The sequence below is a fragment of the Cebus imitator genome, unplaced genomic scaffold (genome assembly GCF_001604975.1).
Source record: "Cebus imitator isolate Cc_AM_T3 unplaced genomic scaffold, Cebus_imitator-1.0 Scaffold182, whole genome shotgun sequence".
Classification (NCBI taxonomy): Eukaryota; Metazoa; Chordata; class Mammalia; order Primates; family Cebidae; genus Cebus; species Cebus imitator.
Genome location: NW_016107497.1, coordinates 2,150,814 through 2,165,183, shown reverse-complemented (window position 1 = coordinate 2,165,183; position 14,370 = coordinate 2,150,814). Strand labels below are relative to the sequence as shown.

The 14,370-nt window shown below is 33.5% G+C and overlaps 1 protein-coding gene across 1 annotated transcript in view; it reads right to left on the bottom strand.

Moving 5' to 3' along the window:
- The window catches only part of CNTN5 (contactin 5), a 1,396,301-nt gene that overhangs the window by 750,751 nt on the left and 631,180 nt on the right, over positions 1-14,370 (bottom strand). The gene's annotated exons all lie outside the window — the stretch shown is intronic.

Here is a 14,370-nt window from a genome sequence, read left to right as displayed (position 1 = left end):
CTGTCTTTACATTTTACCTCTTTATTCTACTGTTACCTGTTCATCGCATATGTGTGTATGTATGTGTATGTGATATGTGTGTGTGCATATACATCTATGTGTATAAACATACATAAAATGGACAAGTAGCAATGGATTTTATTATATATAAAAAGGATAAAGACTCATGATTCCATTTTCGGTATTCCCTGTTCTAGGCCAAATTAAACCCACAGTCCCCAAGATCAGTTCAAGGGAATGACTGAAACTGTAACTGTTTGCTTCCAAAGAGATTCAGACCTTTATGGAAAGACCATGGACCTAGGACCTTGAGGGGATGAACTACCCTGAAGGAAGCTTGCAAGAGATTTCTCTGAAGGAAGGAGTCTCTCAGTCTGCATAATTAATTTTTAAGCTATACAACTGAAATTGTCCTCATGGGGTTGACAAGAATTGCTTGCCAGGTTCTAGACGGAAAAATAATCACAATTAAGTATTAATTGAGCTGTACTTTGGCCCATTTCTTCTTGCTGAAAGTCATGTAGCACTACATACCGTTCACATTCACACTGTTCCTATAGATAGGATTTCTAACATTAGGCTCATAAGACTGTTTAATAATTTATTTGATACCCATTGTCCCTTCAGACAGGACCTCTGACATTAGAATCATAAGGATTTAACTTAAAGACCACTGAAGATGTTTTTAAGACCCCAAATTCCACCTACCAGTTTGAAGACCCCCCCAAGAGGAATGGAAGCAGCATGAGATGACAGCTTATTCATCTTCCTGTTCCATTACTTCACCCAGCACTCTTTGACCAATCAGAAATCTTCACACTGCAGCTCATTCCAAATCCCTTATAAACCCTAAACTCATTTAAGTCCACACAGACTTGAGGTACCCTCCTATTTCCTGATTCAGTGACACTGAGATTAAACCTTTTATTCTCCTGCAACCCCGTGTCTCAACATACTGACTTGCTGTGTGCATCAGGCAACAAACCTATTATGATTACACAACTTTTATTTAAGGTCTACTAAAAAAGGCTTGGGATATTTTTTATGCAATACGGCTTCTAAGATTTGCTTAATTGATTCAATTTGCTTTTAGTGTAAATAAGCATTGTAGAAGATGCAGTTAACATCCAGACCTTTTCAACAGTTAAAGCATATCATTTTCTGCAGGAAATTGCTTACATAGTAAGTAATTTAATAAAACAACAACTCAAGTCTGCATTTGTTCTCACCCTTCTCAGTAACTTCACCAGTAGATGTAGATCAGAAAATCTGATTCGACTGAAACCTACATGATTTTTAATGTGATTTTTGTAGCACCATTTCATAACCGTTCGGTCCCATACTATTCCCTGTTCACCTGCCGTCCTCTCTTATCTTTTGCATGATCAGAACATCCAAATGGAACTCGACCTTTGCCTAATCCCACCGATGTGAAGACTCTGGAGAATGCCAATGGCCTATTTAAGAAGTTGATATACCTCTTAGAAAGCTCCTTTCGTAGAAAAGGAGGAATCCCAAAATTCCAACACTGTTTAGATTTGGTCCACCATATATTTTAGCTCCATAAATTAAAAATTATAATACACAAGGATACTGTGGACATCTGCTATTTTAATTTGAAAAACTAACAAGCTATGTTCAGACAGTGCTATTTGAAAGCATACCTAGCAGTCATTCAAAATTCAACCAAAGACTCAGCTCTGATAAATTTCCTTTTGTGCTTTCACCTGCTTGTTTGTGTCACAGTAAAATATTTATGATCACTGAAGGGCAAAAATATTCATTAGCAGCTTTCTGCGTTTTGTTTTGTACTTAAACCACTTGATGGAATTTTTTTAATGGAAATTACTAACAGTATTTTAACTGCCTTGACTGACTGCTGTGGCACTATTTAGACAAAGAAGAATATATCATTTTAACTAGCATTTTATAAGATGCCAAACAATTCCTTGTAGAAATGACATTTTTTAAAAGTTTCCGTAGGATTACTCTGTTCATAATGAAGAATCTAATATCCTGAATTAAATTCTCAAAGTTCACCCTGACTACAGCAAAGATCTAATGAGAAATCTATGCTCTCCTAGGAGCTCATTTAATTAACTCAAGCATTGCTTTCAAAGTGCAAGTTACAGTGTTGCTTGTAAATTCACATATATTACATGTAAATTATAAGACATTTCAGAGGAGAGGGACTTTGGTGACAGTCCAATTTACATTTCTTTCTTAGCTATAAGCATTTTTCCCCCTCTCACATTTTACATTTAGCATTGACAGACACAGATTGAGGACTTTTCCTAGCTATTGCCATCAAGATATACACTTTTTAAAAATATGGTAATTCTCCAGTGAATAGAACTGCTTACTGATTTAAAGTTGAAATCTGAGAGGGGGGAGCTATGAGCATATAAAATTTTTATTAGTTGACTCAAATCTGTATGGATAAATTGGTTCTTAAGTGAAACAGATTTTGCCCCAAGAGCCAGATATTGTGCTTTAGGGGAAAGAAGATTAGATAAGCAAGCTTATAAAAAAAAGTACTGCCCTTAATATACCATGCATTTTAGGAAAATGACAGAGATAATTCTTTGTTCTACAGTTTAGTAGTACAAATCCAATCTGTCTGTTTATGAGTTCATTCATTAACTTGAACAAATTAGTAAAATGAGTCTTTTCCCTTACCTTGTACTTAAGTATGTATCTTAAGTACATACTGCAGTATGTACTTATGTATCTCCCTGTCATTATTGCCCTATTTTTTCCAAAGTTGTCACCAATAAAATTGAAACCAGTGAATTCAGATTTGAAGTATAAACAATTGTTTTTTGTCTTTCCTCATCCTTATCCTTTTGGTGGTCATTTAAATCAGAAAATGTTGAGCTTACCCCAAGGTTTACATATCCTTGAAATAACTCATTTCTCAGTGAACTCCTTTTTAAAGAACTTTAATAAATTTGGTTCAGAATTTCTTATCTGAAACCCTTGGGGGCAGAAGTGTTTCAGGACTAGAGATTTTTTTAGACTTTAGAAAGGTAATACTTTGCTGTGCATATTCAGAAAATTACTGAACATTTTCAGTGAGTTATTTAATTACATACAAAATAATAATTATATAATAGTTTATACAAGATATATTTTATACTGAAGCATGTTAATATTTTGGCAGCAAACTTAAATATTTGTACCAAATGGACGAAATAAGTTCTATAAATTATGTGTAAGCTCTGCTCAAAATTTTTCACCAAGTTAGAAAAGGTTTTGATTTTTAGAGCTTTCAAAATTTATAACTGGGGTAAGTGACCACAGCCATGTAATATTCAAATAAATCACCCTGGTACACAGAATTCTGAGATGTACTCCAAGATACTGCTCCCTAGTAGACATGCCTCCTATAAAGCATTCCTCTTAAATGTCGGCAGGACCTCTGAATCACATAGAACAATCACTCTCATGATTAGGTTACGTTATATGACAAAGGTGATGATGTAGTCACTTTCATGTGATGATTTTATGTTATCTAATACGCCATTGCAGCCAACTGAAGATAGACTGCTCGGCTAGCACTGAAGAAATAAGCAGTCATGCCGTGAGAGGGCTATATGGCTAAGGCCTGAGGACAGCTCCTAGGAGGTGACAGTCACTCTGACTGACAGCAAGACATTGAAGGCTTCAGTGCTCACAACCTCAGGAAACTGAATTCTTCCAACAATCTAAATCACCATGGAAGAGCTTCAGATTAGAGACAGTATCTTGGTTTTAATCTGGTGAGATGCTGAACAGAGGAGTCTCATAATCTGGGCTGGAAATTCTGAATCAAAGAAACTTTAAGATAATGCATTTATGGTGTCTGTGCTGCAAAGATTATGACAATGTGTTACACAGCAGTAGAAAACCAGTATGATCTGGAAATTTCATTTCTAACTCAGGATTTTTTTTCAAATCCTTATATAAAATCTTATCCATTTTCTGTAATTCTTAAGTTATTGTCTCAGTCATATGGAGAAGTAAAAACACAAAAGAATATCTTGAGATAACGATTTTTAACTTAATTTTATAGTTGATTTTCATGTTAAAGTGAGTTTACAAATAATTCTGAGGCAGTGAATGGGGTTAAAAAATAAGTGTTAATAAAAGCCTATCAGGGAAGTGACTTGATTTTAATTTGTATAACACTTCATTTTAACTAGCTGGGTTTTTGAAACAAGCCCATTATCCTAGATGAAACACAGATTTGATTAAAATACAAAAAAATGTACAATTTGGAATATCATTCATGAAAGTCTAATGGCTAAAACACTTTATAACTGCCACTTCAATTCTTACTAGGGGCATGAAGAGGGCTTGTTCTATGATATTACATTTAAATGTGCTTTGGATCAAATTGCCTACCCACAGCTGAGAATTTCTATCAGAGTTTCTAGGATGAATTGCTATGATGGGAAATATTGTTTCTTCAAAATTCCTTAACCTTTTCTAACCTTTTTCTATTTTAACTTCTTCTTTTTCCTTTGTGCACTCTTCAATTGCCACATGCAATGAAAATGTAATAGAATGATCTAAGATACTATGTTATCAACATTACTGAATTTGTGACAACTGAGATTTCTGTTTATAACATAACTATTTCACTTTTTCAAATTTCAGAGTACTTGAGCTAAAATATATGTCCTCAAATTATTCTCCTTTATACTGGATTTTATTCTAAGCAATGTTTCTTTTCTAAAAAGGAGAGAGTCCCATCTCGACTGTGCATGTGAAACAGCAAATGACTTCTAAGTTGGAGCATATATTGAGAATAAAACAGACAAAATAAGACAGTTTCTCTTATTCTTCCCATTTAACATCTTTACTGAAGGCAAAAACTTCTTCAAAGCCTTAAGTGGAAAGATGAAGATAAGAATATTATTGAGCTGCATTTTGGGCTTAATTGCCCAAATTGCTAAATGTCTGAGATAATGGATATGCGGATTACCCTAATTATTATACATTGCATGTATCAAAACATCACCATGTACCATAAATGTATACAATTATCAGATATCAACTTAAAAAATAATTACTACAATGAAAAAGTCAGAGCTAGAATGTTGAACTACTATTACTTCGGTTAGAGTAGAGGGATCACTCAAGAGATTGCTAGTGCACTTCCAAAATTCTGGTACAGTTGAGTATTAACTCAGAGAAAGGCAACTGAATGTTGTTCCTTATAACTAAGAAAACTTTTATCACAGAAAGTTGCCTTGCTTTTTACCTAAGGAAAGAGCAACGAAAATGAAAATAAGTATTTTGCATAATACCTATAATTTTTAAAAGTCCATAATGTTCTTATGGTGCTAACTGGCTCAGAGTACCCTGTCCCTCAAAAGCCTGGGTCTTACTCATGATGCATTATGTTACCATAGCTTTATAAGCAGCTATTTAGGTGACTGAACTAACCACTTGCTCAGAGATCATGACTACCAAAAAAACTTTCTGAATAATATTTGACTCCCCATTAGATTTTCTGATAAGGAAAGAAAACAGTGACTCTGAACATGAGCAGCCTATTTGATAGTTATATTTCTTACTATAAATTAATTCACTGAGATCACAGTTTTTACACTTCTATTGTGGCTCTGTAATGTTAAGATTCAACTTGAGTAATCATGTTTCATACCAAAAAATTTATTACAGAAGTAGCTTTCATTTTTCAGGTTGGCATATAACTCAACAGTTCAGAAAAAAAAAATACTCTTTATATCCTTTGCATGCTCCAAATGCATGGAAAACTAACACGTTTCAGGTAGATTACAACTCCTCTTGATATAAAAGGGTCCTGACATACACATAGGTATTCCAGGAATCATTCCTGTGGGAATGAGAAATGGTACAGGTTTGCTATAAGGAATCATCATTTATAAAAAGGTTGAAAATACAAATAATTTTGTAATCAGGTAGTGATAAACAACATAAAGTACTGGCAATACTTCAGACAACTTGGAGTAAACAGACCGAAATGAATCAAGTCTCCAGACTGTTTTCTGCAAAAATCTATTTGCTCTATAGGAAAAAACTTAATTTTTCATTAAGAATTTCCATCTTGAGTGAGCCCCCTTCTTAAACTAAATTTCTCCCCAGATAGTTTTGCTTTCTTCATTTTTCTCTTTTAAGCAATAAATCTTATTATATAGTAGGACATATACAATCCAAATTAAGTTTACAACACATACTGTCGTTTTGGAAACTCACAAAAAAATATTTTCCTTCAGTATCTGTTCATTATTTAAAGATTTCCGCGTCCACTTGTATCAGTAAAATATTTGAGGTTTATTCTGGGGAAAATAAAGCTGCAACATTGTTATTTTTATATGATAGCCCATATAGTCATAAGTTCTGAATTTTCTCCTAATGACAGTTCTCCCTTATTAATGTTTCCCTTGTATCAAAATTTCAGAGGGATTCTGACTAATTTCCATCAGTATAAAACTAAATGATTGGATAAATAAATCCAGAGCATTTTAGTAAGTTTAGATTGATAGAAGTAATTTGGGAAGTATTTCTAAATAAATATGGGAAATAATTTATAATTAGCAATCATTTTTCAATTTTATATGTTTTTAGTTTCACAACCAATAATTGTACCTATTTATGGGGCACACAGTGATGTTCTGATACATACAATGGATAGTAATTAGAGTAATTAGCCTATCAAGAATCTCAAACATTTATCAATTTCTGTGTATTGGGAATTTTCAATATCCTCTCTTTTGTTGAAAATATGTTATTTTATTATTTATAGTTAAGCCACAGAATTACAGAGTACTAGAAGTTGTTCTTCCAATCTAGCTGTAACTGTGTGTCCTTTAACAAATTTCTCCCTATGCTCCTCCTTGCTTCTTCCTATCAATCTCAGCTTCTAGTATTCTCTGATCTACTATTTACTTCTATGAATTCAACTTTTTCTGCTCATGACTGAGACATGCAGAGTGAGAATATTTCTGGCTTATTTTACTTAACATAATGTTCTCTAGCTCATTCATGTTACCACAAATAACATAGTTTTATTATTTTTAATAGCTCCATAGTATTCCATTGTAAATATATACCACATTTTCTATAACCATGCATTTTCTCTTGGACACTTGGGTTGATTCCATGTTTTGGCTATTGTGAATAGTGCTGCAATAAACATGGGGTGAGAATATCTGCTTGATATACTTATTTTCTTTCTTTTGAATAAGTGCCCAGTAGTGGGATTGCTGGATCATATGGTAGTGCTATTTTTAGTTTTTTGAGGAATCTCCATACTGTTCTCCACAGTGACTGCACTAGTTTACCTTCCTACGAATAGCACACACGAGTTCCCTTTTCTCCCCATCTTTCCAGCATTTGTTATTTACTGCCTTTTTGATAATAGTCATTGTAACTTGGGTGAGATGATATCTCATTGTGGTTTTCATTTGCATTTACCTGATGATTAGTAATGCTGAGCATTTTTTAATATATTTGTTGGCCAACACTATGAACAAGTGGGATTTATTTATTTCAGGAATGCAAGGAGAGTTCACCATATGCAAATCAATAAACGTGATAAAACACATCAACAGAACAAAGGCCAAAAACCATATAATCATTTCAATAGATGCAGAAATGCCATCTAATAAAATTCAGTATTCTTTCATAAAAATATCACTCAACAAGTGAGGTATAGAAGAAAAGTGCCTCAACACAATAAAGGCTATCTGAGAAACCCACAGGTAACATACTGAAAAAGGAAATGAGAAGACGGAAGATCCAAACAGGGAAGGAAGAAGTTAAATTATCTGTGCAGTCAGCATGATTTTATACATAGAAAAAACCTAAAGACTCTATCAAAAACCTCTGGGAACTAATAAATACATTTGATAAAGTTGCAGATAAAAAAAAAATCAACATAAAAGATTCAAAGGTGTTCCTATACACAAATAACAAAGTAGCTGAATAAGTAATCCCATTCCTATAGCTATAAAAGATAGTAAAATGTCTAGGAATAAATTTAACTAGGGAGGTAAAAGATCTCTCCAAAAAACAAAACAAACAAACAAAAAACAACTACAAACACTAATGAAAGAAACTGAAGAAGATACACAAAAAAATAAAAAGAAATCTCATATTCCTGAACTGGAAGAATATTGCTAAAATATTCATACTGTGCAAAGGAATCTACAGATTCAATGCAGTTTCTATAAATACAAATATTCTTTACAAAAATAGAAAAAAAATTAAAGTTTGCATGGAACCACAAAAGATCATTAATAGTGAAAAATAATACTGATCAAAAAATAATACTGATCAAAATTATACTGATCAAAATACACTACAAAACTATAGTAAACAAAACAGCATGCTACTGGCATAAAAACAAACCCATAGACCAATGAAACAGAGTAGGGAACCCAGAAATAAATCCACATATTTATAGCCAACTGATTTTTGACAAAAGTGTCAACAACTTTTATGGGGGAAAGGACAGTCTCTTTAAAAAAGGGTTCTGGAAAAATTAGATATTCAAATGACGAAGACTGAAACTCCACACTTTACAAAATGAACTGAAGCTGAAAATGGATTGAAGACCTAATATAATACCTGAAACTATAAAACCACTAGCAGAAAACAAAGGGGAAATGCTTCAGGAAACTGGTCTGTGAAAAGATTTGATGACTAAGACCTCAAAAGCACAGAAAATAAAAGCAGAAATAAACAAATGGGATTAATGTAAACTAAGAAGCTTGTACACTGCAAAGGAAGCAAAAGAAAAAATGGGAGAAAATATGTACAAACTAATCATCTGAGAGGGAATTCGTATTCAGAGTCTGTGAGGAACCGAAACATCTCAACAGGAAAAAAACAAACAAACAAACAAACAAACAGCTAATAATCTAATTTTACCCAATATGGGCAAAAGATCTGAATAGCAAATTTAGGGAGTTTTGTTTGTTTTTTGGTTCTTAAGAGTTGGCTTTAATAAAGAGCTTCAAGCTCTTTTTAAAATTTTTGCTCAGTCTTTTATCATGTATTATCAATTTCATGTTAGTGCACTGAAAAATACTAATGAGCAATATACTTAATAGAAATTATATTAGTAAATAAAACGCAGTATTTTTCCTTAAAGAGCTTTCAAAATATTAAGACACAGTTTATAAGCACATAAGTACATACCAACTTTATGTCCTAAATAAAGTCATATTGAAAACTGATCTGAGCGTTTAAATTGCTTGATTGCATATTCTGACATAGATGTGGAAAACACTGCTTTGAGTTTTTGCATCTTACTTTTTGGGTGACCCTTACATTCAATATTTTGACACTGTAGAAAAAAACATGGCCTTAAAAACATTTGCTTCTCTAGCTGAAGACACATGCAAAGTGTCAATGCAGATCGAATAAGTATCTCATATTCAACTAGCAGCAAAAAAGGGATAACAAGTTCATTGCATATGCATATTAGGGTACATGGAATCCTTCCAAATAGAAGGAGGGTACTTATGTAATTGCTATCCAGCTTCTTCTGTTTAACAGCCTTTTTCATTTTTTCTTCCAGGCAGTGATTGTACATAGACATGAGCTGCCCAGCAAAATAAACAAAACAGAGCCAACATTTTCCACTGCAAATAACTCCAGCTCCAGGCAAAGTATGCCCAAATCAAAAATCAATACTGGGAACCGGACTCCACAAAAACATATTAACTGCACTAGTGACTTAGACTTGTTCAGCAAACTTGTGCTCTGCTGTTGCTTAATCCTTATTGTGATAGGAATCCAATCAAGCATTAGAGTATACACTAGGCAATTATTTTTTTTAAATTATACTGTTAAGTTAATTTAACTGTTAAGTTCTGCACTGGGATACATGTGCAGAACGTGCAGGTTTGCTACATAGGTATAAACATGCCATGGTGGTTTGCTGCAATCATCAATCTGTCATCTACATTAGGTATTTCTCCTAATGCTCTCCCTCCCCTAGTACCCCAACCCCTAACAAGCTCTGGTGTGTTATGCTCCCCTCTCTTTGTCCATGTGTTCTCATTGTTCAACATCCACTTATGAGTGAGAAGATGCAGTGTTTGGTTTTCTGTTCCTGTGTTTACTGAGAATGATGGTTTCCAGCTTCATCCACATCCCTGCAAAGGACATGAACTCATCCTTTTATATGGCTGTATAGTATTCCACAGCGTATATGTGCCACATTTCTTTTTTTTCTTTTTCTTTTTTTTTTTTTTTTTTTTTTTTTTTTTTTTTTTTTTTTTTTTTTTTTTTTTTTTTTTTTTTTTTTTTTTTTTTTTTTTTTTTTTTTTGAGATGGAGATTTGCTCGTTACCCAGGCTGGAGTGCAATGGCACTATCTCGGCTCACTGCAACCTCCGCCTCCTGGGTTCAGGCAATTCTCCTGCCTCAGCCTCCCGAGTAGCTGGGATTACAGGCACGCACCACCATGCCCAGCTAATTTTTTGTATTTTTAGTGGAGACGGGGTTTCACCATGTTGACCAGGATGGTCTCGATTTCTTGACCTCGTGATCCACCCGCCTCGGCCTCCCAAAGTGCTGGGATTACAGGAGTGAGCCACCGCGCCCGGCCTGTGCCACATTTCTTTATCCAATCTATCATTGATGGCCACTTGGGTTGGTTCCAAGTCTTTGCTATTGTGAATAGTGCTGCAATCAACATACATGTGCATGTGTCTTTATAGTAGAATGATTAGTTCAACTGTTGTGGAAGACAGTGCTGTGGTGATTCCTCCAGGATCTAGAACCAGAATTACCATTTGACCCAGAAATCCCATTACTGGGTATATATATATTAGGCAATTATTTTATTGACAAACTTAGTAACATATAAATCCTCAGAGTAGTTTAAGTCTTAGAAATTTATATGCTTTTTCTCAAAAACAGTTTTGTTTCTTTTTTTGTTTTGTTTTGTTTTGAGGTGGAGTCTTGCTCTCTTGCCCAGACCGGAGTGCAATGGTATGATCTCTGCTTACTGTAATCTCTGCCTCCCAGGTATACGTGATTCTACTGCCTCAGCTTCCCAAGTAGCTTGGACTATAGACACCTGCCACCATGCCTGGCTAATTTTTTTTTTTTTTCTTTTTAGTAGAGAGAGGGTTTTGCCATATTGCCCAGACTGGTTTCCAACACCTGACCTTGTGATCTGCCCTTCTCTGCCTTTCAAACTGCTGTATTACAGGCATGAGCCACCACGCCCCACCTCAGATTTTTTTTTTCTTATCTTTTTGTTTGTTTTTAATATTAAGATTTTGGAAACAAATCTCCTGAAATGTACTCAAACTAAAAAAGTACAACATTACATATAAGAATCTAAGGCTGCGTATATTGTTAAAAGAAAATGTCTTTTAAAAGGAATTCTGTTGTATAGTTCCTTTAGTATTTATTCTCAGAGTACCAGAATTAAAAGAACATATTAGAACAAAAATCTACTGGACTAGATAAATGTTCAAATATATCAGCAACTTGCAGTGCTTTGCTCGGTTGCGTCATTAGTGAATATTTAAAATAATTTCCCAAAATAAATTTAGTTGAATTGACCAAAGAGCAAAACATGTTTTAAATAGCAAATTTTGACTGACTTCTTGTGCTAATATTTACAATATATTTTTGAATATTTTTCACAATATTGATAGGAATGTGTGATTGAAAGATGTTTAAATGTCAGAATTCTAATGGTGAGAACATCGTTTTGCCCATTTGAAATCCTATAGAAAAGAAGAATCAATTATTTGACTTCAGATTCACCTCTAAATTGTTAGTTATGAAGTGGTGGTGTACAGGTGAATTTGGTTCTAGTGTTTCCTTCCTCAATCACTCTATGTTTCAAGGACAGTGCAGTCTAAAGGCAACATTAAAAACTAACACCTTGCCAATTGTGAGGTAGCAGTTTTTCCTTCTTCACAAATGCATTCAAAGTGCTCAAATGAAACTCAAGTCAAAATGAGCAAAAGAAAAAGACGTAATAGTGAGGAGCAGCTACTGATTTGATTTCTTTGCAATATATGGGTCAAATTTCTACTGTTCCTATGATAGAGACAGTCTTTTTTGGAAGCGGTATTTAGAAGTTCAGCAGGGTTGTAGGCATATGTTTACAGGCTAATACATGAAGTTATAAATAGCTTTATATGGGAAGCTCTATGTTTTCATAAATACAAATCATTATATATTTAATCAAAACATTTTAAGGGTAAAATTATTGTGTGTGTGTGTGTGTATATATATATATATATATATAGAATATTGGTTTGCATGGGACACAGATTTCTGAAACGCTGAAAAAAACTGATTGCATTTTTAAATTACTAAAATTTGTTAAACTCCCATATATTGTTTCAAAAAGTTAATATACTTCTTTAAAATTTTTATTTTAATTAAATCTATTTTGGAATATAAGTATTTAAATATAGAAAGCATTATTTAATTTTTGCCTAAATATATGTTACTGAAGGAACTCAATTCCATCAGAAGGCCCATACGAGTCCCATCTATGTAGGGTTTGTATGGATCAGTCACTAAATATACTACTTGTGCTTAGCAGGTATCTGGAATCGTAAGAGCTCAGACAGTGGTAGCTATTATGATTACTGTTATTATTATTACATTAATAGGTCTTAGCAATCTATAGATATTCCTTGTTTCATGCATTGCAATTTATTGTTCTAAATATGTACATTTACTCATATAATACTCTACAAACCTATGAGATAAATATAGTTACCATCTTTATTTATAAATATAAAAGTTGAAATACTAAGTAGTATAAGACTTTTCGGAATAATGCATTGCTGGAATTACAAATACTCGAAACAGAATATATCATGTCTGAAATAATACAACCACATATTCATTCTCTGAATCACCACAGGTATTGCCTCATTATTTATCTATATTCCCATCACCTCTGTGTGTGTGTTAATCAAGTGTTTGTATATAGCTACATTTTTACAGAGACATACCAACACATGCACACACATATTCATGCCTTTTCCAGTTCCCCATTATTGAGATTTTACACATTCTTGCTTTAGTTACATAAAATGCTGCCATAGGAGTATTTTTAAGTTTTATATGAGATAATGCATTTAAAAACCTTATATATCCAAAGGAATCAAAATTAGTGTGACAGAGAGGTATCTGTATTCCTGTGTTATTCTAGTACTACTGTCAATAGCCAATAGGTTGATACAGAATTGACCTAAATATCTATTAATCAGATAAACGGATGAAAAATTATGGTGTATATATACCATGAAATACTATTTAGCCATGAAAAAGGATAAAACCTGCCATTTGCAACAACATAGATGAACCTAGAGACACTATGTTAAGTGAAATAAGCCAAGCAAAAGATAAATACTTCATACTGTCATTCCCAAGTGGAATCTAAAAAAGTTGATCTCATAGAAGCAGAATAGAGCAGTGCTTACCAGAGGCTCAGGAGGATAGAGGGGAGAAGAGGATGGAGAGAGGTTAGTCAATGTGTACAAAGTTACAGTTAGGCAGGAGGAATAAGTTTTGGTGTTCTGTACCATAGCTTGACTATAGTTAAAGCATGTTTCAAAATAGCTAGAAGAGAAGGCTTTGGATGTTCTTACCAAAAGAAATGTCAAGTATTTAATTGATAGATATTCTAATTACCTGATTTGTTCATTACACAATGTACAAATGTATCGAAACATCACACTGTAACCTGTAAATATGTACAATTACTATGTGTCAACTAATAACAAAATAAGAACTAAACAATGAAAAGATAAAAATAAAAAGCTTAAGTCAGCATTCAGCACATACGGAGTGTTTAATAATAAGAAAATTTCTATTACAAATGACAGATCCAACTTGAAACAGATTAAGAATTAAAGATTTAAAAAATTAAAGATTTAAAAATTTAAAAGGGAGATTTATTAGTTCATGTAACCAAATGACAGAATACCACTGTAGACTCAGTGACTATGAAACAAGAAACCTGGATATTCTCAAGACGTTCAATTTCTCTCTGAATCTTATCTTTCTGTATTAGTGCCATTTTCTATTATATAACATATCAAATGGGATTTTTCAGCACAGCAGGAAACATGACCAGAGGCAACTCAAGACTGGTACTCTTTTATTCTTTTAAGCAGAATGAAATCTTCCTTATCAGCTACACTTAGAAAATCCCAGAATAGGATGATCTGAATGTTCTAATGTGGGTTTCATGCCAATCTTTGGCCCAATTATTGTAAGCAAAGAGAGGAGATCACATGCCTTCCTGTGTTTAGGGGATATAGGGTACAGTGACTCACAGCCTTCAACTGAACCAGAGAGGTGAGATGAGGATGAAGTCAGGCTCACAAACACTGGAAGTTAT